The sequence below is a fragment of the Rhinolophus ferrumequinum genome, chromosome 2 (assembly GCF_004115265.2).
Source record: "Rhinolophus ferrumequinum isolate MPI-CBG mRhiFer1 chromosome 2, mRhiFer1_v1.p, whole genome shotgun sequence".
Taxonomy (NCBI): domain Eukaryota; kingdom Metazoa; phylum Chordata; class Mammalia; order Chiroptera; family Rhinolophidae; genus Rhinolophus; species Rhinolophus ferrumequinum.
Genome location: NC_046285.1, coordinates 698,190 through 725,480, shown reverse-complemented (window position 1 = coordinate 725,480; position 27,291 = coordinate 698,190). Strand labels below are relative to the sequence as shown.

The 27,291-nt window shown below is 50.3% G+C and overlaps 1 protein-coding gene across 1 annotated transcript in view; it reads left to right on the top strand.

Moving 5' to 3' along the window:
- The first annotated feature begins 12,103 nt into the window (after window positions 1–12,103).
- Window positions 12,104–27,291, top strand: part of IQSEC1 (IQ motif and Sec7 domain ArfGEF 1) — a 467,442-nt gene continuing 452,254 nt past the window's right edge. Inside the window, exon 1 of the mRNA XM_033091241.1 lies at window positions 12,104–12,175. The gene's annotated coding sequence lies outside the window, so the exon portion shown is untranslated. The remainder of the gene's footprint in view (window positions 12,176–27,291) is intronic.

The window sequence follows — 27,291 nt, the reverse complement described above, 5'->3', positions numbered from 1 at the left end:
CTGCTTTTTAATAGGGAAGTTGAAAACGTTCACGTTATTGTGGTTGATCTGTTTGGACGTATTTGGCCATCTTAGGTTGTGTTCTTAATTAATTGTTATTTTACTGTGTTACACTTCAAAATTGACCAAACTGTTTTTGTTCCAATTTTTCCCTCTACTGTTTTTGAAAATTTATCTTTTATCTCTATTTTTCTGGTGGCTACTTTAATGTTTTTAACACACATATTTATTTTCTAACGGTGTTTATTGTTTAACAGTGTCTATATTCCTACTTGTTCTTTTCGGATGCTGCCAGATCCCTGAGGCAAGGACCAGGGAATGGGGAAAGGGAAGGTGCTGTTATTTATTGGCACTTACTACCTGCTGGCACTCTGTGTGTTTCCATACCTGACCTCATTTTAGCCTCGGAGCAGCCTAGAAAGGGGGATCAGTCTCCCCATTTATAGATGAGGATAAAGAGTTGCCCAGGGCTTATTAGGAGGTTGGTGGCCAAGAGGGATTTCTGGGTCTTGGCTCTTTCCACCATTTTTTGTCTGCATTTCCTCAATAAAGGGTCAGGTAAGCTGGAGAATAGACAAAAATAGAGCACTATGCCAGGCGTAGTGGTGAGAGTGTGAGGGGAGAGGAGACTCCTGCTTCCTGACAGGCAGGGTTCAGGGTGTCTGGCAGCCTCACAGACCTCTGCGTGTGGCGCCTTCCTAGCCTCGGGCTCGGGAGGACACCTGCACTGATTCAGGTAGGAACTAGGGCTCAAGGACGACCCCTCCGGCATGCGTCCACCCGCTCATCTGAGCATTCATCAGACGTTTCCCGAGCCCTTCTCGGTGGCCAGTCCTGGCCTCAGACACAATGTCGGCCCCCTGAGTGTGGGTCAAAGTCAGAGGAAGGTGTGCGTAGAGAACATAATACCCTGACATTATTTGTGCCTTTTCAGTTTGCTTATTATGGTTATATTTTGAAAAGGTCATGCGTGTGCATAGAAAACAATATCTGAACTTTACAAAAGGCTATGGAGTTCATCCATCTGCTTTCCACCGCTAAGATACTGTTACTTCATAAAAAGGTAAAATATACATGAGGAGGTATAAAAAAATCCAGAGCCACCCGCTTTTAGCATTATCTGGAGTGTATCCTTCACACTCCCATAATGCGATTCACACTCCAGCAAGCAATTCTACCTATTCCTTTTTATTTTTACACTGCTGGGAACATCCCATGTCTACTGTTATGTGCCTGACTCTTGTCACTTACTTATCCTTTGGAGTTTCCATGATTCCTCTGAGCCTGTGAGTGAGTTTATTATGGGATAAATTCCTAAGATTGGACTTGTCGGGTCAAAGGGTGTGTGCATTTGAAATCTGGAGGACACTTTGATTATGCACTTGTGCTGTGAGGAGCTTGCTCCAGTCGTCACTCCAGTGGTGAGTGATAGTGCTTATTTCTCCACAGCCCCACCAAGCTGGTGAAAACCACCTTTTGAAAAACAGCAGGAGGAAGAGCTTCAGGAGCCCTAGGGAGCCCCCGGTTGGGCTGGGGGAGACAGGAAGGGCTCCTGGAAGGAGATACCACTTGGATTGGGTCTTGTAAGATGGGTAGGAGTTTGCCAGTCTGGGGAGTGTGGGGAAGGAGTATCTGGAAGAAGAAACAGCATGTACAAAAGTGCAGAGGTGCGGGAGCATGTGATGTGTCCAAGGCAAGAGAACGCAGAGTGGTGCCGTGGAGAGGAGGGAATGCGGGAGCCCAGTAACGAGGGGCACTGGGGCTGTACCTCATGCGCCTTTCTTTTCTCCAGCTCTATGATAGGACTTGGCAGCATGACTTCCCTTCACGGTGGAGGAATCAATAAACCACTAGAAATGCTGCAGGGTGGGGGTGAGCAACACACACACAGCCTGGAATTCAAGGTCAAGTTCCCCCTTGCTCACTGAGTGACTTTGGGCAAATAACTCCAGGATTTGGTCTCAACTTCCTCATTTGTAGGGTGCGACCAACAACCTATGCCCTGGCTTGTAGGGAGAGGCCTCCACATGGGGGTGAGATGGCGGCTGCAGGTAAGGGGCTTAGCAGGCAATCATTGTCCGTGCGTGGAGGGTTTACAGCTCTCACCTGGTTGTGTCCTCTTGTCACCCACCTCTGGGGCCTTCTGCTTTCTGCCCACACCACTTTGCAGCATCACAGCTCTGTGTTCTACAGCAAGACTCAATCTACCAAGCAGATAACCAAGCAGTTTCTCAAACTCACCAGGAGTGGGAAGATTGAGCAGAAGCTCCATGGCAGTGTCCTGAGAACATAAATGTGGTCACAAAAGCACCTGACATCATCACCATCGTCATATCATCCACCACAGAGGGCATCTGATGGTGCGTGGAAGGGTGGAGGGACAATTACAGCCCCTTCCAAGGGCCCACGTAGTTGGGGTGTCCTGAGAGAGAGCCCCTTCCCTCATCCCTCCATCTTCCTGGCTCCAAGCCAGGCTAGGGTGTGGGGGAGAGCTGGAAGTGATGGATGTGCCCTTGAAGTATGAGTTATTGCTCAATGAGCCCCTGTTGTGTGCCTGGTACCAAAGAAACTATGATGACAGATGTGGCCTCAATTTTTGCCCCTTCCTGTCTCCACACCCTCTGTGATATGGCTTTGCAGTGCCTCCCCTCCCTTTGGCCTGACTGACCCCAGGACTTGCTTTGGCCAACAGAAAGTGGCAGAAGTGGCGCTGGCCCATCTCTGCACCTGGACTCAGGAAGCCTGTGCTGCCCTCTCCTATAATGGGAATGAACAGTTGGCTGGCTGACGGCCAGGAGTGTCCTACAGCCCCAGCACCAGGGTCTGACAGGCTCTGGGAAGCCGGGCTGGAAACTCAGATGCTTCCAAGGCAAGCAGGCGATGAAGGCATGAGAGGACAGGGCTAGCCTGGGGCACACCGGAATTCACCTAAGGGGAGGCCGCCAACACCCACCTGAGACAACTGCAGCCAGAAGGCGCCTGTGCGGGAGGAGCCCCAAATTACATCCTTTGTATGAAATTTCCCGCCCTTAAAATGTCGGCAACTGAAACTCATTGTTCAATGCATTGTCACCTTGGGCTGGGACGGCCAGCTGCCCCATGTGCAATGTTTGTCCTGGCGTCCAGTCCAGTCCTGAGGACTGAGAGCCAGGTGTCAACTACATCTATGGCCATGATTCACACAGCCCTTCCTTCAATGGAAGCACAGTGCTCTGTGGCTTCTCTGGGCCAGGCCTTAGCTTGAGATTACAGAGAGGAGCCCTGAGGTGGGAGGCAGGTAGGCTGCCCTGCCAGTTCACTGACAGCCGCAGCCCAGCACGGGGCCCTGGGGAGGGCTTCACAGGGAGCATGGAGAAGCGGGTCCTCCCTCCTCACACCACCCCATCTCCTCACTCTGGATGATCCCTGATGGCGACACTGGAAGATAATGGTCAGTCTTCTTAAATGGAGCTATTCTATTAGATATTGTGATGTTTTTCTTTTAATAGCTTTATTGAGATATAATTAACATGCTACACAATTCACTCTTTAAAAGTGTACAATTCAATGACTTGCAGTATATTCACAGAGTTTCCAAGCATCACCACAATCAATTTGGGAACATTTTCATTGCCTTGTAAAGAAACATTCACCCTCCAGTCTTACCCTCCCAGCCACCTCACCCTCCCAGCCCCAGGCACCACTAAATCAACCTTGTGTCTCTACAGCTTTGCCTATTCTGCACATTTTATGTACATGGAACCATACAAGATACAGTCCTTTTTGATTGGTTTCTTTCACTTAGCATAATGTTTTCAACATCCATCCATGTTGTAGCATGTGTCAGCATTTTATTCCTTTTTATTACCAAATAATATTCATTATTATGGGTAGACCACATTTCATTTATCCATTGATCAATTGATGGATATTTGTGTTGTTTCCTCTTTTTAGCTATTATGAATAATGCTGCTGTGAACATTTGTGCACAAGTTTTTACATGGATACGTGGTTTTCTTACCTATTACCTACGAGTGGAATTTCTGAGTCATATATGAGGTGTGATCAAAAAATATAGTAAATACTGCTGCCAAGTGCCATCCAACGGAAAGGCAGGGATCCTTAATACGGGAAGTGGTGCGTCGAACCTTAGTAACAGTGAGTGACAAGTTTCAACTTGTTCACAGTGCAGTCAGTCGGGTGTGAGCTACAGTAATAGAAGGTGTGTTTTAAAGTGTGCTGTAAGTCATGGATCACGAACAACGCATTAACATGAAATGGGCAAACAGTTTCATCCTCCATCATGACAACGCTCCATGTCACACATCGCTTCTGGTGTGGCAATTTCTGTCAAATAAAGACATTACAGTGTGTCCTCATCCTCCTCATTCACTGGATCTGGCACTGTGCAACTTTTGGCTCTTCCCCAAAGTCAAAATGATTTAGGGCATTGAGGAAGACACGACAGCTCAACTAAAGACACTCAGGAAAGAGGACTTTCAGAACTGCTTCAGAAAGGGGCAAGAACAATGGGATAAGTGTGTTTGAAGTGAGGTTGAGTATTTTGAGGGGGATTTATGGCAATGTGTCTTTTACTGTAATACATTTTTTTTTAATTTAAATATTCGGCATAGTTTTTGATCACACCTTGTAATTTCTGGGTCATAGAGTTGTAATGTTTACATATATGGGAAACTGCCAGACTACTTTCCAAAGCAATTGCACCATTTTACATTCCTACTAGCAATGTATGAGAGTCCAATTTCTCTACATCCTTGCCAACAGTTAGTATTTTCTATATTTTTAATTCTAGCCACCTAGTGAGTATAAAGTGGTAGCTCACTGTGGTTTTGATTTTCATTTCCCTGATGGCTAATGATGTTGAGTATGTTTTCATGTGCTTGTTATATCTTCTTTGGGGAAATGTCTATTCAGATTCTTTACTCATTTTATATTGGGTTATTTATATTTTCAATTATTGAGTTATAAAATTTCTTTAAATATTCTAGATACAAATCTCTAATCAAATATATGACTTACAAAAACTTTTTTTTTAACATTCAGTGGATTGTCATTTCAGTTTTTTAACTGGTGTCTTTTGAAGAGCAAACATTTTTAATTTCAGTGATGTCCAATTGATCTAGTTTTTTTGTTGTTGCTTATGGTTTTGGTGTCATTTATTTGGTGTCACTGTGGTTTTAATTTGACTAATGACTATTGATGTTGAATATATTTTTATGTGTTTATTTGCCTTTTGTATGTCTTCTTTGGTAAAATGCCTGGTCAAATATTTTGCCTATTTATAATTGGGTTATGTGTCTTATTATTATTCAGTTTTAAGAGTTCTTTGTACATTTTGCCCACAGTTCTCTGATGAATATATATTTTGCAAATATTTTCTCCCATACTGTAGCTTGCCTTTTCTTTTCTTTTTAAAATAAATTTTATTGGGGAAAATTGGGAGACAGCGTGTTTCTCCAGGGCCCCTCTGCTCCAAGTCGTTGAGATTTCAACCTTCAATCTAGTTGTGGAGGGCGCAGCTCAGCTCCAAGTCCAGTCACCATTTTCAATATTAGTTGCAGGGGGCACAGCCCACCATCCCATGCGGGAATTGAACCGTCAACCTTGTTGTTGAGAGCTCGCACTCTAACCAACTGAGCCATCTGGCCACCCCTCTGGAAGCTCGTTGTCTTCAGTCTAGGTGTGGAGGGTGCAGCCCACTGGTCCATGTGGGAATCGACCTGGCAACCCTGTTGTTCAGAGTTTGCGCTCTAACCAATTGAGCCATCCGGCTTTCCCTCGCCTTTTCTTTTCTTAACAGTGTCTTTTGAAGAGTAAGGTTTTTATTGTGATGAAATTGAATTTATTGATTTTCTTTTCTTTTAGAGTTCATGCTTTTGGCGTCATACTTAAGAAATCTTTGCCAAACTCATAGCCATTAAGATTTTCTATATTTTTTCCCTAGAAGTTTTATATATTTAGCTCCTACATTTAGGTCTACTATTCATTCCAAGTTAATTTTCGTAGATGCTGTGAGGATTGGGTCAATGTTCATTCTTTTGCATGTGGACCTCCCATTGTTCCAGCAATAATTATTGAGAGATTATCCTTTCCCTCATTAGCTTACCTTGGGATCTTTGTTGAAAATCATCAACTATATGTGTGCAGGTCTATTTCTGGATTCCCTTCTATTCTATTGATCTTTATGTCTATCTTTACACTAGTACCACTTATTTGATTACTCTTACTTTATATTAAGTCTTGAAATCAGGTAGTATGAGTCTTCCAACTTTGTTCTTCTTTTTGTCAATTTGAATGGGACAGTTTTGGTTCAGTGGGACTTGCCTGTTGTATCATAGGTCCCTGCCCACTGAACACCAGAGTGTACCCAATGTGATGATCAAAAATGCCCCTCACCATATTTCCAAATGTCCTGATGGGGGCAGTAATATCCTCCACCATCTGCCCAAAGAGAATCTCTTCTTGAAGGGAACAAGAATCAGATTAGCATTGGTAGCACTAGGTGAATAGAGGAAAATGGAGCAAACTCTTCCAGGTTCTGAGGAAATTAATTTTTAACCTAGAATTCTATACGCAGCTAAACTGTCAATCAAGTGTGAGGAGAAAAATAAATTCTTTTAGATACACAGGACACAAAGATCTTCCCAAATGTTGTTTCTAGAAAAATTGCTGGAGGACATACGCAAAATACAAAATGAATCCAAGAAAGAGAATACATAGGATCCAAGAAACCGTGGACACAATCCCAAAGTGTAATGCCAAGAAATCTCTGATGATAGCTGTGTAGCAGGCCAACGAAGCAGCCAGCCCGAGGAAGCAACAGGGCACCAGAGCGCTCTCAGAAGACGGTTTTGAAGAAGAAAAGTGAATATTGTACAACAAATGGTAATATTGAAAGATAGATGATCTTACTGAGAAGTTGAACATGGATAATAACAGTAAAATTAATAAATGATTATAATATGCTTTGCTTCCCATCTCGTCCTCAAAATTTTTGTTACCTTTGTTTTCTTTTGAGTGTATAGTTACATCTCTTTCTCTGCAGTTCAATTTAAACTGCTTGGCCTTGTATTTACATAATTATAATATTGGAAAAAACAATTACTGATTTTTCAGGGCTTAGAATTTATCTCCATATGAAGTTGGGAGACCTTAACTAGAGTTACAGAACAGCATGTAACTCCCATAAATCATAACAAGGTGAAAGCAGTGATATGAAGACAGGGTTGGGAGAGGAGGGTATCCTGGGCTGCCGCCCAGGGAGACATCCTGAGAAGGAGGCCTGAATACAGGAGCTCTGTTGGGGACTGTTCTGTGCACCAGTGAAGGAGCGAAGAAGCAAGACTGGGCAGAGGGAGTTGGGCTGTGGTGCAATCCCAACAGAGGCCTCAGGGGCTCCCGTCAGGACCTCTAGGGTTGGAATGATGCAGCAGCGCGGCCCAAGCTCAAGCAAGGGGACTGGGCTCTTGTATGAGATCCTGCATGGACCAGTCCTGGATGAGGGCTGCTCCAGGAAGGGGGGATATAATGTTTGGTGATACAGATGCCATCAGCACAAGGCAGTTTCCCAATAGGAACTTGGCCTCAGCTGTGAGCTGTCAGATGCCAACGTGCCTGGCCCATGGATGATGAGAGCCTCATCCTGAAGTGGGAGTCTGGTCAGCCACCACAGCATCCGTGGCAGAGTTCGAATTCTTCCACTGTACACTGTGGAATTTAGACAAGAGACAGTGTCTGCATTCAACAGCCTGAATTTGTTTTGACTGCCTTGTTTTGTCAGCTGTGTTAAGGCACCCTGCTTTACCCCTTACCTGTCTGCCTCTGTCACTCTGCCTGTCAGTGTTCTTATGTTATGGGCTTATGTGGAGAGACCATAAGAGACATGGCTAAGTGTGAAGAATCCAGTCCTCATCCAGCAGAGATGTCAATTACCATATCTGGGGGTCAGAGGTGGGGATCAAAGCCATGGAGACTCCCATATGTGGCAAAAGAGCTTGGTGAAAGGCAGGTTGTGCTGGACCACCTTCTAAAGTCCCGTCTGGGAGGTAGAGGTATGCAGGCCTTTCTGTCCCACGCCCCACAGGAAATGCTAGGCATGGGTGAACTCTCTCTAGCCTGCTCCCAGCTCGCATCTTCTCTGGCCCAAAGTGGAAACTCTTCAGCTGATACCATTGTGATTCCTATTAGGTTTAGGCTGAATGTCAAACAGGCCAAGCCCCTGTCGTGTTCTCACTGCACGGCCCTGTCCTGTCTGCACCGCCGTGAGCACTGTGGCCTAGCTCCACCGCAGAGCTCTCGCGATGCAGGCCACAGTGGGAGTGTTTGCAACCTGGAAAGTGGCAAATGCTACATGTGGTGCTTTTTCCCTTGTTGTTCACTGCTTACTGGCACACAGCGGCACTCCTCCAGGACTAGCTTCATGATGTGAGGGGCTCAGTGCAAAATGAATGTGGGGTCCCTTGTCCCAGAATTATCAGGATGGCGACGGCAGAGCATTAACCCAAGAGCGGGTCCTGCTGAGCGACTGCCCAGATCCCCGGCCCACCCTTCGATGCTCAGTAATACTCCACTGGAGAACTCCAAGATAGTAGGGCCCTTGTCTGTCACGCTTGGTGTCCCCAGAGCCTGGCCCCCATAGATGCTCAGTGACATTGTCTCAGTGAGTGACTGGCTGATGCTCTTTGAGAAGGAGGCCTCCCTTCTCTGGGGGAGGGGCCAGCCTTTATTCTGGAGTGTGCCTCAGTGTGTGAGCCAGGAAGGCAGGCTGGCGTATGTGAGCTCATGGTCAGTGGCACACTTGTAACCTCTCGCTGGGGATTTGGCTCTAACTAGAATACCCCAGAGTGCCGGGAAAGGAGGTCAAGGAAAACCAGTAAGACAGGAGGCAGAAGGGCAGCCCGTGGGTGCTCATTGCCCTCACCTCTCCCATTGCCGAAGGTGACAGGAACTGGAAGGAGTAGAGAAACTGGTCATAAAACTCACCATCATTCACACTGCCCAGGGCTTATGCTCTGTGGATATCTCAGCTGGGCTTAGCGGGCCTGGGGTGCACCAAGCCCGGAAGGACAGTGTTCTTCCCAGTCCTCGGGTGTAGCTGTGGTCCCCAGAGGCTGCCATAGCACCTGTATGCCCACTGCCACATTCTACCCTGTCCTGGTCTGGCTTCTCCTGGGAGGCAGGGCTGGAGCCTCCCCCACCCCCTGCCCCAGTCTCCAGTACCCATATGGGCCTGGCACCGACTAGACACTTTGTCTGCTGCTTGGAGAGCTGGCACATCTCAGAGATCAAGGAGGCTCTGTGTGGATGGAAACGTGAGGTCAGCTTCAACCTGGAACTGCTGGAATGGGGTGTCTGGGGTGGGGGTCAGGGACAGGCAAATGAGGTTGTGGCCCAGGAGGGGAAGCCCAGTTGCTCCTTCTCACTCAATCAGCTCCTCTGCCCACCATCCTCACTGACGTGTGTCAGGATTTAGAATCGAATTTCCTTCACTCCCAAACACTGGCCGAAGACTTATTTGTGGCTTTGGGTTTGGGTTTCCCCCAGAAGTTGAGAGAAGCCTGGGCCACGTTTATTTTTGGGAGGCTCCTGATATATTTATAAAGTGAGGAAATATTTGATTAGGGTTGCAAAGATGTTGGTATGTTTTAAATTTATAAAGTGAAGTGACAAATACTTTTACACGCACACACACACAAATAGGATATAATATAATTGTGCTCTTCACAAAATAATTACAGAATTTATAAAAATAATATAAATTCTAGATCACTATAACTGGTGTAGTAATGAGGGAGAAGTTTAAAATTAAGTGTTAAGAGTTTTAATTCAGCATGGGTTTATTTAACCTCATCTTGATGAATTTGAGGACTCCACACAAATGGCCCCCCTGCCGTTCTCTCCCTCCCCATAGGTCCTGCTTAAGGGACACCCAATACGGGCTTATGGTCCCCAGAGCGTCTAGGGTCTCACCATGCAAGGCTCATCCTCTCTGGGAGGTAGAGGGATATCAACAAACATGGGTAGGGGATACCAGATGTCAGCAAAGCCAGTATGATGCCAGCCTTAACGAAGAAAAGCTATACCATCAAAATGTACATTATTACAAAAATGTTAGAAATATATGAGATGTAGCTAAACCTTCACCCAGAGGTAAATTTATAGCCTTAAAATGCATTAGCTAGAAAACAAGAAAGAATGGAAATAGTTAACTGCAAGTCAAGACAGAAAAATAACAAGTTTAATTCCAAAGAAGTTCGGCATATGAAAACTATAAAGATTTTTTTTTTTAAGTCAAGAAATAGAAAACATCTACACAGTCTATGAAGTGATCCCCCCTGATAAGTCCAGTACCCATCTGGCACCCTACATAATCTTTACATTACTGATTATAATCCCCATACTTTATTTCGTATCTCCATGATTATATTGTGACTACCAATTTGTATTTTCTAATCCCTTCACCTGACCACTGCTACACCTAAACTGAAGTATTATAGAATAATATTGAATGCCAATTATAGTTATATATATATATATATATATATATATTTTTTTTTTTTTTTTTGAGAGATGCTCAGCATTGCTCAAGCCATAGTTTGCCATAATCAGAAGTGTCTGGATGGTGATGGTGACCACTTTTAGCACCTCTTGTAATTGCAGAAGTCAAATGTGACTTGTATTCATCTTTTGCTGTTGGTATGTATTGAGTATTACAATTTTAATAGTTTCTTTATTAAAACGTGTATACTTTTCTCTCTCTCTCTCTCTGTCTCTCTGTCTCTCTGTCTCTATATATATATACACAGAATGTAAAGCACAGCATAGGGACTAGAGCCAATGGAATTGTAACAGCCGTACAAAATGTCAGAGATACAGTGGATTAGTAGATTGGGGGTGGCTAGCACTTTGTGAGGGGTGTAAATGTCTGTTATGTTGCTTTCTACACCTGAAATAAAAAAATAGTTATTGTAGAACAAAGCTTCTAGTAAAAATTTTCTCAATCTTAAAAACAAAAACAAAACATTACTGTTGAGGAAACGGAAGCTCAGAGGCAAAATAAAACTGCCCAACGCCTCAACAGCCAGTGTCCCAGACGGGCCTCCTGTCTCACACACAGGCCAATCAATTCCCTGAACCCAGCGTGTGAATTTCAGAAGGTCCATGCCTGGGCCTTAGCTGCTGGTCCATACGGATGTCTTAGACGTTTCGGGGCCACTGTGTGCCTAGAACGCGGAAAGGCCAGTCTAGAAAACTTGCCTTGTGTGTGCATCTATAAAACAGCCCCCCTTTAGTAGACTTCTATCAGTTACAAAGTCCTTAGGAATTTATCAGCTACTTTTCTATTCACACCCCAAATCGCAGGCTGACAGTATTATGAAGATACATTTCACCGAATTTCTTTTTTATTAAATGCATACATCCGAGTGGCTAGGATGGTGGTGCTGAGGCGACAGTCGCCCCCCAGCGAGCCGGGCGTGGGGCGCAGGGCCGTTAGGCGGCGCCGTCTCTCCTTCCCTTTTTCCGACCCTCCCTGCCTCCCTCCCTCCGGTCTAGTCCCGCGCCCGCCGCTGGGAATCCCGCTCCTCCTCGCGTCGAAGCCGACACTTTGCAAACTCCTCGCCTGCCCGCGGCGACCTCAGCTCCGCGCCCTGCCTTCCTGGGCGCGTCCGTGGGGCAGTGGGCGGCAGAGCTCCGCAACGCCCGGAGCGGCGGGCACCCGCGGGGGTGGGAGCCGAGGCGGGGCCGCGCCAATTCCGCGCGGCCGCGCCCCCCGGGCTGAGCCCCGCGCGGCGCGGAGCCGCCGTCCCCGCCGCGCAGCCATGGCCGCCCCGCCGCCGCCGCCGCCCCGCCGCCCGCTTGCCTGAGGCGCCGCGGCCGCGGGCCGCGGGGCGGGGACTATGGCCAGCGCCGCCGAGTCCCCGGGCAAAGCGGCCGAATACCTGCAGGAGCTGACCCGGATCGTCGCGGCGCAGCAGGAGCTGCTGGCTCGCCGGGGGCGGCGCATCGAGGCGCTGGAGCGCCAAGTGGCGCGGCTGAGCCGCGAGAACGCCGGCCTGCTGGAGCGGCACCGGAGACACCTGGCCGCGTGCGCCCGCCGCCCGGACCCCGGCCCCGGCCCCGGCCCCGGCCCGCAGCCTCTCGGCGCCATCCCGGAGCTCGGCGGCTGCCGCGACAAGTAAGCGGGGGCCGGGGGCGGCGGGCGTGTCGGGGGCGCGCGAACTTCTGGGGGGGGCGTTTCCCTCCGAGTCTCCAGGGAGGGTTCCCGGCAGACGAGCGCCGCGTCCGCCAGGAGACCGCGGGGTGCACCGGGGGACCCCCGGAGGGGTCGCGGTCCCAACCTGGGGCTCGATCTGGGGCAACGACTGGGCTCCCTTGGAAAAGGGGCTCCAGGGCGCTGCCCAGCGCTCGCACCCGCCCGGCTCTCCGCGGACAGACGGCTCGGGATTCGGGCTCCAGCCACCCCGGGAGCTCGGATGCGGGGTCGGCCTCGTCACTGGGAGACTTCTGGGGCGCAGAGCTGGAGTTCTGGGTAGTGGGACCGGGCTCCTGACCCGAGACCCAGGGACCTGGTGGGGAGGGGACGCAGAAGGCACAGATCCCATCCTCGAACGGGCCCGGGTCGCAGTCCCTCCGGAAGGGACTCTGAGCTGCCTCCAGCTCGGGACGCGCCGAGCCTTCTCAGTCACCTCCGTGTCTTTCTTGGCGACGCCGGGTTAATACCCCTCCCGCCTTACTCTGGGATTACCTGGGGCTGTTTTGGACCGAGGATTAAGTAGGGACGGGATGGGGCAGGACTGCCCAGCTGCCTGGGCCCCGGCGTCCCGGCAAGCTCGCACTGGTGGGCCGGCTGGCCGCCGGTTTGCTTCCCGGGGCTGTCGAGAACTGGTGCTCGGCCCCTCTTCGCGGAATTTCGGGCGCCCATCTAGGGAAAGGCAGGGGGCACGGGGTGGGGGCTTCGGGTGACGATGGAGTGGGGTTCCTGCGTGCTCTGTGCCCTGTTTATCCAGTCTGTCCCTGTGTCTTTGGGACCTCCTGGCCCGCACTCCACGGTATGGGCTGGGGTGGAGGAGAAAAACGCTACGTGTGTGTTGAGGAGGTGGGGAAGAGAATGGCTGTGGTCGGAAACTTCAGGAAAGGTCTCCTAGGAGGCTGGGGGTGGGCTGAAATGATGGGGGAGAAGTTAACCGGGACTCCAAAATCTTGCGGTTGTGGAGGGGCTCCTGATTCCCAGGAGTCCAGGTAATGTCGTCCAAGATCCCATGTCTTCTCCATCCAAGGTGGGGCTGTGCCAGACTGTGGTCATGGGACAGAGGGCCCCTGCTGGCCTGCTTCCTGCCCAGGTTCTGGACAGTGCTCCTGGGCTCTGGTGGGCTCTGGAGTAGAGCAGTGAAGGTGGGGTCAGGGTGTGGGTGAGCCTCCGGCTCTGTGCCTGGCAGCCTCCCCCTCCCCGCCTCAGTAAATGCTTTCTGTTTATCCTGGGACAGAAGAGTGAGGCGTGTGGATAGTTCCTAGCTGGTGTCGCTGAGAGAAGAGACTCCCATGTACTCTGCCTCTGGCTCCGGCGTCTCAGACCCCCTGCATCATGGGCTCTCTCCCATGGTGCTGTGGGTCACCTGGTGCTACTTGCAGGAGCCTGAGCACTTATCCCTCTGTCAAGGTCTAAAGCAAAGCTGGGGCTGCCAGGTGAAGCCCTCAGTAGCTGAGGGAGGTGACACACCAGGGCAGGGACAGGAGCCGTGCTTTCGTAGGAAACAGTGATACACGCTGTTGGCAGTGCCTCACAGCACTGTCCCAGGGGATAGATTCTTTTTTTCCCTTCAAAGTCACCTCTAATGACAAAAGTGTGGGGATGGGAAGATTCTGAGAGGCAGCGAGTCCTGCCTGCTGTGGGGAATCCCCACAGTGTCGTGTCCCGGAGGTGGCCTTGGCCACAGGATTTGTTTCACAAGTCCCCAGCTCTGTGTCAGCCTGGCTTCCCTTAGTTGAGACACAGCCAGAGCCCATGATATCATCCTCTTTAAGACAACTCGTGCCAACACAGCCCCTGGCCCAAGTTGTAGGGTAGGGGAGCTTATCAAATGTGCAGACCAGGTGCCTGGGAATCGGGCTAAAATGTAGATTCTGACCAGCAGGTCTGGGGCGGGCTGGAGAGCCTGTGCTGCTCAGACACCTGGGCGGTATGGACCCTGCTGGCCCCGGACACCAGCATATTAAGAGAACTGGGGGTTCCCTCAAGGCGAGCATGCCGGGCCCATCTTCCTGCATCCACTCCATTTCCCTTCACAGGAGACTCTTGTGGGGGCCGACGGGGTCTAGTCACTGGAGCCTGCGGGGAATGAGCTGAGGGCGGCTTTTGCACACGTGGATTTGAGATGCCCACTGCCCATCTGTGGAACTAGGTGATTTATGCCTAAGGAGAGCAGGATAAGCCACTCCCTGAGAGCAGTCAGCTTTTATTAAGTGCCTTCTGTATGCAGAGCCATTAGTAATGTGCTTGGAGACATGAAAGGAAGAGCAAAGATGAGAGGGAAAGCATAAACAGCTCTGCATGGAGAAAGGGACACCGGCAGACAAAGTTGGGTCTGATGGCTGGCTCTGCATTTGCCAGCCTGTGATGCTCTCTTAGCCTTGGTGGTTTTTTTTTTAATGCTCATAAAACAGGGACGGTCATAGCTGACTCCCGTACTTTTTCTGAGGATTAAATGAAGTTAATGGGCATTGTGGAAACTGGCACACAGTAGGTGCTTAATGCATTTCAGATTCTTTTCTTGTGAATCACTTTCTCATTTCCTTTGGGCCAGCTGAGCACAGGCAGGAGGGGAGTGAACTTCCTGACAACCTTGTGAGACCTGGGGGTGGGGGAGCGGGGCAGTGCAGGGGACTTGGTGTCATGAAGAACTGCTGTCGAGAAGTGGGGTGGGGTTAGGGTTGATTTCTCGTGATGGAGACAAGAACATCTGTGTGAGCTTCCCAAGGCGACAGGCGGTGCCAGGCCACAGCATCAGATCACTCCCTGTTGGGGGACTTGGCTCCACTTCTCCCTGCTGGAGAGCCCCCCAGCAGGCACTGCCAGTGCTCTCTCCGGGGCCCCCCTGCCTGCAGACAGGGGCCCTTGTGGGTCGGCATCCAGCACGCATGTCAGGCTGAACCAGGCCTGGCTTTCCTTTTCCTAAGCAGCCTTTCTGCTCCAGCTTGAGTCAGGAGCCCCCTGCCCCCTGCCGCCATTGGACAGGAGGCCTGAGTACCCCGAAGCCGCAGTGTCCTGCTGGGGGAGAGAGAAGGCAACTGAAAGGGCCCACACTGGGACCGCAGCCACTGGTACTGCCTCACCCAGCAGTCCTTGGTCTGCTTTACTGAGCCTGGGGGACGTTTTTACGCCCAGAGACCTTTAAATACTGTCTCAGAAAGTCCTCTTTCAACCACCACTGAAAGATATCATGAGTTTCTCAGCTTCGGAGAAAACAGGATGATAACAGGAAAGAAATAGGATGCCTTTGATTACTTTGGGTTTTCTGACATCAGAATTTATTTCCAGTGTTTATTTCCTGTGTTTACTGGGTTAGAGTGCCCCCCTCCCACTGGGGGTTCAGGAACATGATAGGTGCTCAGTAGATATTTGTTAAGTGGATGAGAGCTGGGGGAATGGACTGGTTAGGGGCAGTGTGTTTTCCTTTAGAAGGTCAGCTTGAGCGTTAGCAGGTGCAGCTGGGGTTGACGAACATCAGCACCATCCTGTGTGCCGGTCCTACTCCAGGTCTTTGCACTGGTCAGCTCATTTCACGGTCACATCGTTTGTATGAGGCAGGAACAGCGGCCACTCTGAATTTACAAATGTGGAAACTGAAGCTCAGAGAGGTCACGTGACTTGCACAAGCTCTCTCACCTGGCCAGTGGGGGAGGCAGGAGTGGGACTCAGGTGGTCGGGCTGCAGGTCCCCTGCTCTCACCCACCCACCACCTGCCCTTCATTTTGAGGAATGATCAGATGACCTTCTGGGATCCTGCCTGACTCAGCTTCTCATGCTGGAGGAATCCCACCGTGCATGGCTTTTGCCTTGCCATGTGGGATCTTGTCACTGAGCCAGGCCCCCAGCGTCACATGAGGCAGCAGTGCGGTGGGGCAAGGGCTGAACGAGATGGTCTCTGCTAGCCGCTGGTCCTGTGAAGTTCTGGCAGAAGTACGCATGGGCTGAAGAGGTTGTGGAGAGCGCTCTTCTGTGGGGCAGCCTCCCTCCCTCGTTCTCATCCCCTCTAGCCCTCAAGTGCTGTCACATCACTTGGAAAGGACATTTTTCTAAAGCTGTGAGTTGGTGACTCACTCTGGGGGAGGTTTCCAGCGGCATTCAGTCTCTGTTGACTTACCAAATAAGCTCTCTTTCCTGGTCTGTGGTGACATTACCCATGACAACTGTGCACCAGTTTGGAGGGAAGCTCAAGGATGGCCAGTGGAGAGGGGGCGGCCAGAAGTGATGGCACAAGAAGCTGTCCTTGGGAGGGTCCTGGCAAGGCGTCCCAGAAAGCTGTTATTCTTTAGAGCTGCTGGGGAGTACCAAACCTGGGGTCCAGGGTCTGAAGGCCTGAGAGCTTATGTCCCTATCTCCTTGTCCGCTCTTAACAAAGAGTGGGGGCTGTGCGCAGGCCAAGAGACACTGATCTGTGAGGCTGGCAGAGAAGGTGGCAAAGGGAGATACTGTGTTCACATTTTCATGAAACAATGTCCTTGTTCTCCCAGCCAAGATAAAGCCGATCGCCAACGTGGGGAGGATGTCCCTCAGGCAGAAAGGAGCTGCAACAGCTCTTGGAGGCTTGTCCTGCTCAGACAGAATGTATTCCGCTCTAGGGGACAGGGTGAGCGCTTCTTATTTTTCCAGCACGTGGTAGAATTCACAGAAAGATTAGAGTATCTCTCTGAAGCTTTCTCCCAGCCATCTGACAGGCTAAGTAAATTATTATTTTTACAACCTGGAAAATAAATCACGAAATGCTTCTTTAGCTCCAGTTCAGAAAAACGGAGCAGCACGGTGTGTGAAGTGGTGGACACCTGCTCTTGTTTCCAACATACGTTGTTGCTCCACCTTCTGGGCCCAGGCTTGTGCTGTGGCATTTGCACACTATGAGGGTCCCGGAGTCTCGAGTTTGGGGCATCAGCATTTTTTGTCAGCTGGCTGGCTGTCAGCTGTTTTGTCTCTGACAATGTTTTGACAGCCAATCCTGTTTTTGCTTTCTGATTTTTAAAGAAAAAAGGAATGCCCTTCCTTTCAGGGTAAGTGCCATCTATATAACTGCCACAAACCAGCAGAAAAAACAAACAGACGAGCCGGGAGATCGGCAAGAACTGGGATAGGGGAAAGTGAACTGACCTAATCGAAATGAGAAACTACAGATGAGGTCATGAAGTGGTCCAGGGCTTGGGAATTCCGTGGGCTTCGCATTTGCCACCCCCACTCATTGTAGACACAGGCCAGGCTGCAGCTGAGATTGTCCCAACTGTGAAACAGGCTTATCTGAGTGACAGCACTGATAGGAATTCCGAGCCTTTGGGGTTTGACCCCTGCTCTTCTCTGCAGGGCTGGTGGTTTGACAGGACACGCCAGACCAGTTACCACAAATGCTAAGTCCTTCTGTTTTGATTGGTGAAGAGTTACAGCCTTGAGTTTTCCGAATGCTTTCCCACCCCGGCTGCCCTGGCCTTGCTCTAAGGGACCCTCCAGGCCACCCGATGACGGACACCTGAGCAGTGAAGCCCTGCTCCAGCAGCGGGTCTGTGGGGTCCCCATCATGCCTCAGTTTCCTCCCAGCATGTGGCCAGGTGTCACCCTTTGCTCCCCCAGGCCAAGTTTCCTATGTACAATGGGCGGGGGCGGGTGGCTACTTCTGCTCAGGAAGAGCAGATGCAGATGGAGGACTTGTGTAGGGGGCCTGGCGTTGTAGGACGAATTTGATGGCAGAAAAAAGTCATGGAGATGTCCTGGGTTTTGGCAGATACCTATTATCTACCTACCCACTCATCCTTCTCCACATGTGATGTAGGTGGTTTTGAAGTCAACCTTTTGTAAGATGTGCCATCATAATCTCTTTAACTTTGTTACAGCCTTCCCACATGTACGATAGTTGTGGAGACTTCATGTTATTAAAGCAGAATGGAGGATTCCCCACCAAAAAGCAGAGGCATCTGGAATATTCTTCCCTCCTCCCCAGCCCATTACATGCTCAGATTTCTGTCTAGACTTCTTTGAGGCTTTCACCCAGCTCAGCAGTTCTCAAACTTCGAGGTGCATAAAGATCGTCTGCCTAACAGGACATCCGGGGTGACTGACCACCCCATTCAGTTCTTACCGCCAGGCTGCCCTGCACTCTGTCTGGCACCGACTGTGAGCCAGGCACTGGGCCGAGGGCTCAGCCAGGCCACTGTACTGGGGTCTCACCACCACCAGCTGTTCCCCACTTAACAGATGACTCTGCAGGGCTGCACTGCGGACCAAGTTAAATAGTGGGAGCGCAGGCATTTTGAAAGTCTTAACCCATTGTGTGAGTGAATGTCTCCTCACCCAGAGAGGAAATGTAAGGGATTATCGTTTCCACCTTCCCTTGATAATGAGTAATAATAAGTGTGATGACTGACTAGTTTATTGTAAACACTTGGCACCACGCTGTGAGGTAGGGACCGTTATTATCCACGTTGTACGGCGGGGGAAACAGACACCCCGACAGGCGAGGGTGGTGGGGAAGGTCGTGGTCTGAGCAAGGAGGAGCCACGCACATCCCCGTGAAAGCTGTTGCCTAGACATTTTTGGGGACTCTTTAAATTTTAGTCCAGGTGTTCAGAGAATATACTTTGTATGATTACAAATGTGTTGAAACTCATGTTAAGGTCTAAGATATGATCTATCCTGGAGAATGTTCCAAGTCCGCCTGAGAAGAATGTGTGTGTGCTGCTCTTCGTGGAGTGTTCCGTATGCATCTGTTAGGTCTGCCTGGTCGGCAGTGTTGGTCAAGGGCTCTGCTTCATGGTCGGTCTTCTGTCTAGTTCTGCCCCCTGAAAGTGGGCTATTGATGTCTTCAGTTATTATCGTCAAATTGTCTATCCTTTTACTTCTGTTAGTTTTTGTTTCATATATTTTAGGGTTCTGTTGCTTGGTGCATATGTATTATAATCATTGTATCTTGGTGGATTAACTCATTTATCCTAATAAAATGTCCTTCATTGTCTCTAGTAACAATTTTTGTCTTAAAGTTTATTTTGTCTGATGTTAGTATAGCCTCTAACTCTCTTTTGGTTACTATTGGCATGATACACTTTTTTTAATTTTAATCCTTTCAACGTCTACCTATGTGTGTCTTTGAATCTAAAGTGAAGTTCTTGTAGACAGCATATAGTTGGATAGTGTATTTTTTAATTCATTCTGCCAATCTCTGCATTTTGATTAGAGTGTTTAATCTACTTATATTTAATATAATTAAGGTAGGATTTATATCTGCAATTTTGTTATTTATTTTCAATATGTCTTTTTTCTTCCTCTATCCCTCCCTTACTACCTTCTTTTGTGTTAAATACATATTTTCTAGTGCAACATTTTTGTTCCCTTGTAGTTTTAGTATACAGGGGACTTTTTAGAGTATAATAAAAACCTGTCCAAGAGGCATATAATCCCACATGTTGTTTCCTTACCCAGAGCAAATGAAGGCAGGAGCAGGAATTGGACAGGAGCATGTTGACAGGGGAGCCCAGAAGTGATCAGCCCCAGGGAAGAGAGCTGCCAAACAGGAAGCAGGTGCATGGATATGGACCCAGACAAGCTGCGTAGGTACCAAGGAACCAGCCCAGAAGCTCCCTTGGGGACAAGGAGAATGAATTCTTTGTTTTTGCTGTTCCTGTATGGGGTCCTACCTCAGTATAGGTTTTAATGAATATGAGATCAGGCAATTAAGTTCAGGAACTCATCCTAGAAAAGGTGCTACGTACCTCAGTGCTGAATATCAGTATGGTCACCTTCAAAGTACTCCCCTTGGGAAGCTATGCACTGATGTCAGCGCCTAGTCCACCCTTCAAAGCAATTTTGGAACTCTTTTTCTGGAATGGCCATCAGAGCTGTCATCATATTACCCTTGAAGTCCTGAATATCATCAAAATGTCTTCCTTTCAATATTTCCTTTATCTTCAGGTAAAGAAAAATGTCATTGGGGCCAGATCAGGTGAGTAGGGAGGGTGTTCCTGTACAGTTATTTGTCTACTGGCTAAAAACTCCCTCACAGTCAGTGCCGTGTGAGCTGGTGCATTGTCGTGATGCAAGAGCCATGAATTGTTGGTGAAAAGCTCAGGTCGTCTAACTTTTTCACGCAGCCTTTCCAGCACTTCCAAAGAGTAAACTTGGTGAACTGTCATCCATTTGGTACAAATCCATAAGGATCAGCAACGTCGTTGCTGCAAGTTGGTGAACTTAATGTCAGCCTCATATGTGTTGAATGAACGACTCAATGTATCAATCACTCAAATTCTCTATCTGTGTAACAGAATTTAGAAGCTTAAAACAACTACCCTTTTGTTATATCTCAAGATTCTGCAGGTCAGGGTCTGGCCTGGCTTCACTGGTTGGGTCTTTTGTTCCCTGTGTTGCTGATGGCAGTTTCTCAGTGGTATTCAAATAGTGGATAGGCTGGTCTGGATGGTCCGAGGTGACTTCATGTGTGTGTCTGGGAACTTACGGCTATGTCTGGAAGGCTGGGCTCAGCTGGGACTGCCGACGGCAGTGTCTACATGCAGCCTCTCCAGCATGGGGATCTCGGGGTGCTGGCTTCTTACGTAGTGACCTGGGGCCCCCAAAGTGAGTGATCCAAAAGGCCCAGTAGAAGATGTGAGGTTTCTTGTGACTCAACCTTGAGAGTTTCAAAGGTCACTTCTGCCACCTCGTACTGGTCAAACAGACCCCAAGGCCAGGCTCAAGGGGAGAGAGTTAGACTCCACTCTCAGTGGGAGGAGGTGCCAGGCTTTGCAGTAATCCACCGCATCAGGCTCACTTAGGCCATGTCCCCCACCTAAGTCATGCATGGCTTACCCACAGGTGGGGCTCAGTCTGTGCCCCTCTCTCTCTCTCTCTCTCTGGAATGTGGCAGCCTGTCCTGCCTCTTTGTGGTGACCTCTCGTGTCTGTGTTGGTAACTTTCAGTGGGTGGCGGTGTGTCTGAAGGGCGCTGTCATCCCCCAGGTCATTAGGAGACCAGCACCACAGAGCTGGGAACGCTTCCAGGCCTGCGACCCAGCTGGGGGCGGGGGTGAGGAGCTGGCCAGAACCCCCCACTCACCCAGGGAACATGTGCCCACTCTGGGCCTCCCTCACTTTGAGCTGTATTTTTAACTCCTGCCACATGACGAAGCAGTCGAAACATCCAGGGAGAAGAGAGTCGGGAGGAAACATGGCCACTAATGCATTTTTGGCAACCTCAGTGACTAAGAACAGAGAGCTTCTCCTTGCCACCTCCTCTCCCACACTGTGGGCAGTGTGGGCAGTGTCACTCCCGCCTGGGGGAACACTTGTCCTTCAGGAGGGTTGGTGTCCCACAGTCTCATTCCCTTCCTGCCAGGAGGCCTCAGCGAATCCCTGGAGGGCAGTGTCGCGTGAGGAAGAGTTAGGGAGGGTGTGCTGAGCCCTCTCTCTGCCTGCCACGCGGTGAGCAAGCAGGGAGTGTGCATTCTCTTCCTCCTCTTCATTTCCTCCCCTTTCTGGTTCATCTTGGCCAAAGACACGGGCATTTCCATGAAGGCACGTTCTGGCTCAAAAACACACCTTGGGTGGACTGACCAGGCAGCTGCATTTACTGTGCACTGCCACTCCAGGCACGTGCTGTTTCTACAGTTTGGAGCCTTTGCTCATGCTGTTCCCTCTGCCTGGAATGCCCTCCCATATCTCCATTGTTTCCTCTGGAAACCCCACATTTCCTGTCAGGCCTGGCTTCCGTCACAGAGCTTTTCATGATTTTGATACATGTTAGAAGAAGCCTTCTCTTTCTGTTACGCTCGCAACCCTGAGTCCTTCCAGCGGCCTCCCGTCCGACTTACCATGACTATACCGTGTCCAGATGCCTGCCTGGTGCCCCTCTGGGCCAGGCAGCAGCCAGATCCCGCTCACCTTTGATGCCTTCCCAGCAAACTATTAATACTTACATTTAAGTGAGGTATTTTAAATAAGTCCATGGCTGTTGTATGGATAAGTCCAGAGGTTCCAGAATGGGGTGTGCATACCCCCGGGGGTGAACAGCACAATACTTTCAGGTACAGAAAATAATATTGGAACTTGTATTTCAGTTGGTGACTTCATTTCATCCTCAGCGTCTTTTTGGCGGACTGTAGCAATCTGCATGACATTCGTGCCGTTGTGCCTGCAGGTAATTGGTAAACGCAAGCCGACACCTTTGTTGTGCGATGTGTGTGTGCCCCGCTCTTCTAGCCGGGACGGCTCCTCCAAGAGCACGGCGGCCTGTGTCCTCGACTGCACTGATGCCTCACTGTTTTCTCCTCTAGGCGGCGGCTTCCCTGGCACGGGGTCTCCGCTGTGACATATGCATTTATCGAGCACTTGCTGTGTGCTACCTGACCCTTTTGTCCCACACTTTGTAGATGAGGAACCTGAAGCTCAGAGAGGCAAAGCATCTTGCTGACAGTTGCACAGCTGGAAGTGGCAGGGCCAGATATGAACCGTGACACTCAAATCAGTGCTTTTTCCGTGCTGTCCTGTGTCCGGTGGTCCTGAGGCCCACCTCTGGCCAAGCTCTTGGTGTCGGCAGCTGGCCTCTGTGTTTCTGTGGCTTCTGGGGAGGATGATCCTGTGAGCAGTGGTCTGGACGTGGCCTGCAAAGGCTTCTCATGGACAGGACTCTGCAAGTCCCTTCTCTGTCTTTTACTCAGAAACCTGAAAGCTCCAGGCCAGGGAGGAGAGGACGGGAATGGATCTGGAGAACAGTGGCCCAGTGGAAAGGCTGTCTTGTTTAAGAAACATGTGGGGGCAGCCGATTAGCTCAGTTGGTTTGAACACTGTGCTTGTAACACCAGGGATGCCGGTTTGATCCCCACATGGGCCAGTGAGAGCTGTACCCTCCACAACTAGATTGAAATAACTACTTGACTTGGAGCTCATGGGTCCTGGAAAAACACACTTAAAATAAATAAAAGTTAGAAAACAAACCAAAAAATCCATGTGGACCCTGGCCCCTGAGGGCACAGGGTGGCGTAGGGTGGGGGAAGCCGATTTATCACCATCTCCCCAAATTTTCACTCACTGGATACCAAAAGTCCTGACCCCCCAGCTGGAGGAGCCCAGACGGATGGGAAAGGCAGCTTTCATTTTGTCAGAATATTAGCCTCTCTTCTCTGCACAGACTGTTTTTATTGTACGGGGTAGAGTCCTTTATCTCGCCACTGAACTGGCACTTCTGGTCTAATCCAGTAAGCATTTACAGAGCCGCGTTATGTGCAGATGTGTGTGGGGGCGTTGGGGCACAGGGAGGTGTCCTCACGCCTGGCCTGGCGGGAAGCAGACCCCCCGGCCGCCACTGTGCAGGGCCTGGTGAGGAAAGCCTGCCGGGCTGGGGGCAGGAGAGTGCGTCAGGAGGGACAGTGAGCCCAGAGAGTTCCAGCACCCTTTTGGTGCTGCCTTGCAGGGACCCACATCCTGGCTTCTACCTGTGTCCCTCCTGGAGGGGCTTGGCTTTCGATTTCTTCTCAAGGTGACCGCTGTAACTAAAGCTCACAATTTTTTCTCCTTGAATGGTTCTCCTTTGTTTTAATTTGATTGAAACAAATCTTCACCCTCCCACCCCACCCCCCCACACACGTGAGCTGGTGGCTGCTGCTGTGTGTGTCCTGCATGAGTTGCCATGAGTCCCCTGGTTTGTGGCAAAGTCCGCAGCTGGAGTCTGGGCCTCCAAGCCCTGTGCGCTTAGCCCGGCCCAGCCAAGCGCAGCTCTCTGTGAAGGGCCAGTCTTGGTGTCGTCAGAGCAGTGCTGGCTCCTTGAGTACTTGCTACAGTGGGGATACCTTCAGGGAAAGGTCTGTCTCAAGCAGCTTGATTCCAGGGGGAGGTCAAGGGCTGTGGGTGGCATTGAACGCCACCACCTCTCCTGCCCTGATTTGCCGGCATTGTTTAGTTAATAAAAATTCCTGGGCCTGGGTTTAGGTTCTGACTCCATCCTGAGCAGCCAGGAAGCTCCTGCATCCCGGAGATAAGCCTAAGAACAGAGAATAGTGCCTCCTCGTGGGACACAACCAGGAATGACAGTGCCGTCTGCCGGGGTGCTCCCTTTGTAGTAGTTCTATCTCCATTCTTTGGGAGGTTGGGGGAAATAGTAAGAGGGGTCTTGGCGGAGAGAAGGGGGTGATCCTGGTCTGGATGGAGATCAGTGTGAGACCCATACAGCTGCCTTCCAGTGTCTGCTTTCAGCCTTCTCTGTAGCATGAACACTTCTGTTTTTGTGTATGTGTTTTTGTTTTATAATGTGCCCATGAGGCCATCCAGAATTTTCCAGCCTCCTGGTCCTTAGAGATGGCCACGTGACTCCATTTTGGCCAGTCGCAGGTAATCAGGAGTGTGGTGTTCGGCTCTGAGGAAGTGTCTCAAAAGGAAGGAGTGAATCCTTTGCCCCTTAGTCCTCTTCCTGTTGGCTGGAATGAGAAGTGGGGCTCGGCAGTCCTTCTGGATGGTGAGGAAAAGGGAGGGCAGTGGTTTAGAGGCAGCGCGGTCCCTGTTACCTGGCTCCGTGTGGCTCAGACTCATATGTGAGGATAAAAGTGTGTGTTTAAGTCTGATGTTAGCAGCGTTGTCTTGTTAGTCCTAAGGTTACAAAGAGGGTGGTTTTATAGCTGTGACCACACCTCTGGGAGCTCAAGGCCTCTGTTCGGGTCAGTGGGAGTGGGGGTGCATCCACTGGGGCCAGTGGTGTTGGGACAGTTGTTGAATTTACTCGCGCAGTGGGTGAGGGCCAGTTACTTCACACAGTGTGAGATGCAGAGGTGAGGGCCCGCTGAGGCCCCTGGCCCCTGACCCTCAGGGGACGGTGAGTATCTTGTGACAGAGAGAGCCCAGGTGCGGGTGGGGCTCCCGCCAGGCAGGGTCCTCTCAGAGGCTGCTTGGGCTAGGAAGACGGGGGGGCAAGGCGCTGGCCTTTTGGACAGTGGGGTGGGGGACACCTGGCTGACCTGGCCTGGGTCACTCCTTTAGGGGCTGGGGGTGGTGCTCCTGCCCTTTCCAGGGGGAGACGGGGCAGCAGGCGCAGCTCAGCCCTCTGGTCCTTCTGCTTTCAGCTGCACTGCTGGGAGACAGACAGACAGACAGACAGACACTGACAGAGAAGGGGTGCAGGAAGAAGCAGAGAGAGAGAGAGACAGAGAGACAGAGGGACAGAGAGAAACTGGGGGGATGCACAGACAGGCAGAGACTGAGAGATGTGTAGGCAGCGACATGTGTGTGACCCTTTCTTCCTTCCTTCTTTTCTTTCCCCATGTATTGACTTAGTCATAGATTTATTCACTTAGTCATTAATCTAACCAGCATTTGCCAGGCCACTAAGTGCCAGCCTTCAGCCGAGGGATGCTGGGGCAGGGAGGCCAGGGTCAGCCCTCGGCGATGCCAGAGGGAAAGGGGCAGGGGTGCCATGCCCCATCAGAAAATGCCTGGGCCACGTTTTCAAGGTCGCTTCAGGCTGATTTTGAGACTAATGAGAATCATCGGAGGAATCTGGTGAAAGCAGGATTGAAACCGAGGCCCGGGTCTGGAACGCAGGCTCGGGGCGTGTCTGTGCGCTTTGCTCCCAGCCTGTCCCTTCTCCTGGGCGCTGGGTGTGCCCCCTGCCCTCATCTCCTCAGCAGCTCACACCGCAAGCCGCATGTCTTCCGTGGGCACAAGAGGAGCCTGCTGGTGATTGTGCCTTGATTTAAAAGCCAGTTTGAGTTTTAAAAGAGAAATTGTGACAGGCAGTGAGGTGGAGGTAGGGAAACAAAGCCAGAACAACCTGAGGCCTGGACAACAGAGGAGGAAAAGGCAGGCTGTGCTGTGGGGCTCCGCAGACTGGCCCCTCATAGACGGGAGTTTGCAGCCAGGCTTCCTGGGTTCCCCTGGCCTGCCAGGACCACACAGCCCAGTGCAGCAGGCGAGGCTGGGAGCTTAGGGGCTATTTATATCCGTTCCAGCAAATCTTTGGATCTCAGTGATCCTGGGCAAAGCCTGTGTCATGCTGGCTTTTGCGTGCTGGTCTCCCAGGTCAGCAGGCTCAGGGACAAGGACCGAGTCCAGAGAACAGCTGAGCTAGAAGGACCCCTCGTCCACACCCCGACTCAGAGAGGCTGAGAGCTTGGCCAGTGTCACCGGCTAGGAAGCACCAAGCCCGAACCCTGTTCTCCTGGTTCTTGTCCATTGTTTCTCTGCCTTGAGGGGGAGGGAAAGGAGGAGGGAGAGGCTGGCATTAGCTGAGCACCTACTGTGTGCCAGGTATTTGTTTTGTCCAAAGGAGGGTTGTTTATTTTATTTTTTTAAGTTGTGGTGAATACACATAACATAAAATTGACCATTTTAACTATTTTAAGCATCCAGTTTAGTAACATTAAGTACATTCACACTGTTGTGCAACCATCACCACTATCTATCTCCGGCACTTTTTTATTTCCCCCCAACTGAAACTCCGTACCCATCAAACGCTGACTCCCCATTTCCCCTTCCCCAGCCCCTGGCACCCACCATTCTACGTTCTGTCTCTGAACTTGACTACTCCAGGGCCCTCATCTAAGTGGAATCACAGTATTTGTCCTGTGTGACTGGCTTATTTCACTCAAGCCCAATGTCCTAAGGTTCACCCATGTTGTAGCGTGTGTCAGCATTTCCTTCCTTTTCAAGGCTGAATAATATTCCATAGTGTGGATGGACCACATTTTGTCTATCCGTTCATCTGCCCGTGGACACTGGGTTACTTTCACCTCTTGGCTGTTGTGAATCAAGCTGTGAACATGAGTGTGCAAGTATCTCTTTGAGACCCTGCTTTCAGCTCTTTTGGGTGTGCACCCAGGAGTGGGATTGCTGGATTGTATGGTACTGTGCAGACTTTTAAAAACAGGAACTCAGCCATCACATAACCCACCGAGGTAGGTGTTATTATCTGCTTTTTACAGATGAGGAAACTGAGGCAGAGGAATGGTGGAATGAAGATAGGAGTAGTTGCAGGGCAGCTGCTTGACCCTTCCGAGGCCCACTCCCTCCTTTCCCTTGGGGGTAGCTGCTCAGAGCAGCCTTCCTGACCATGCTCTGAGACGCCCA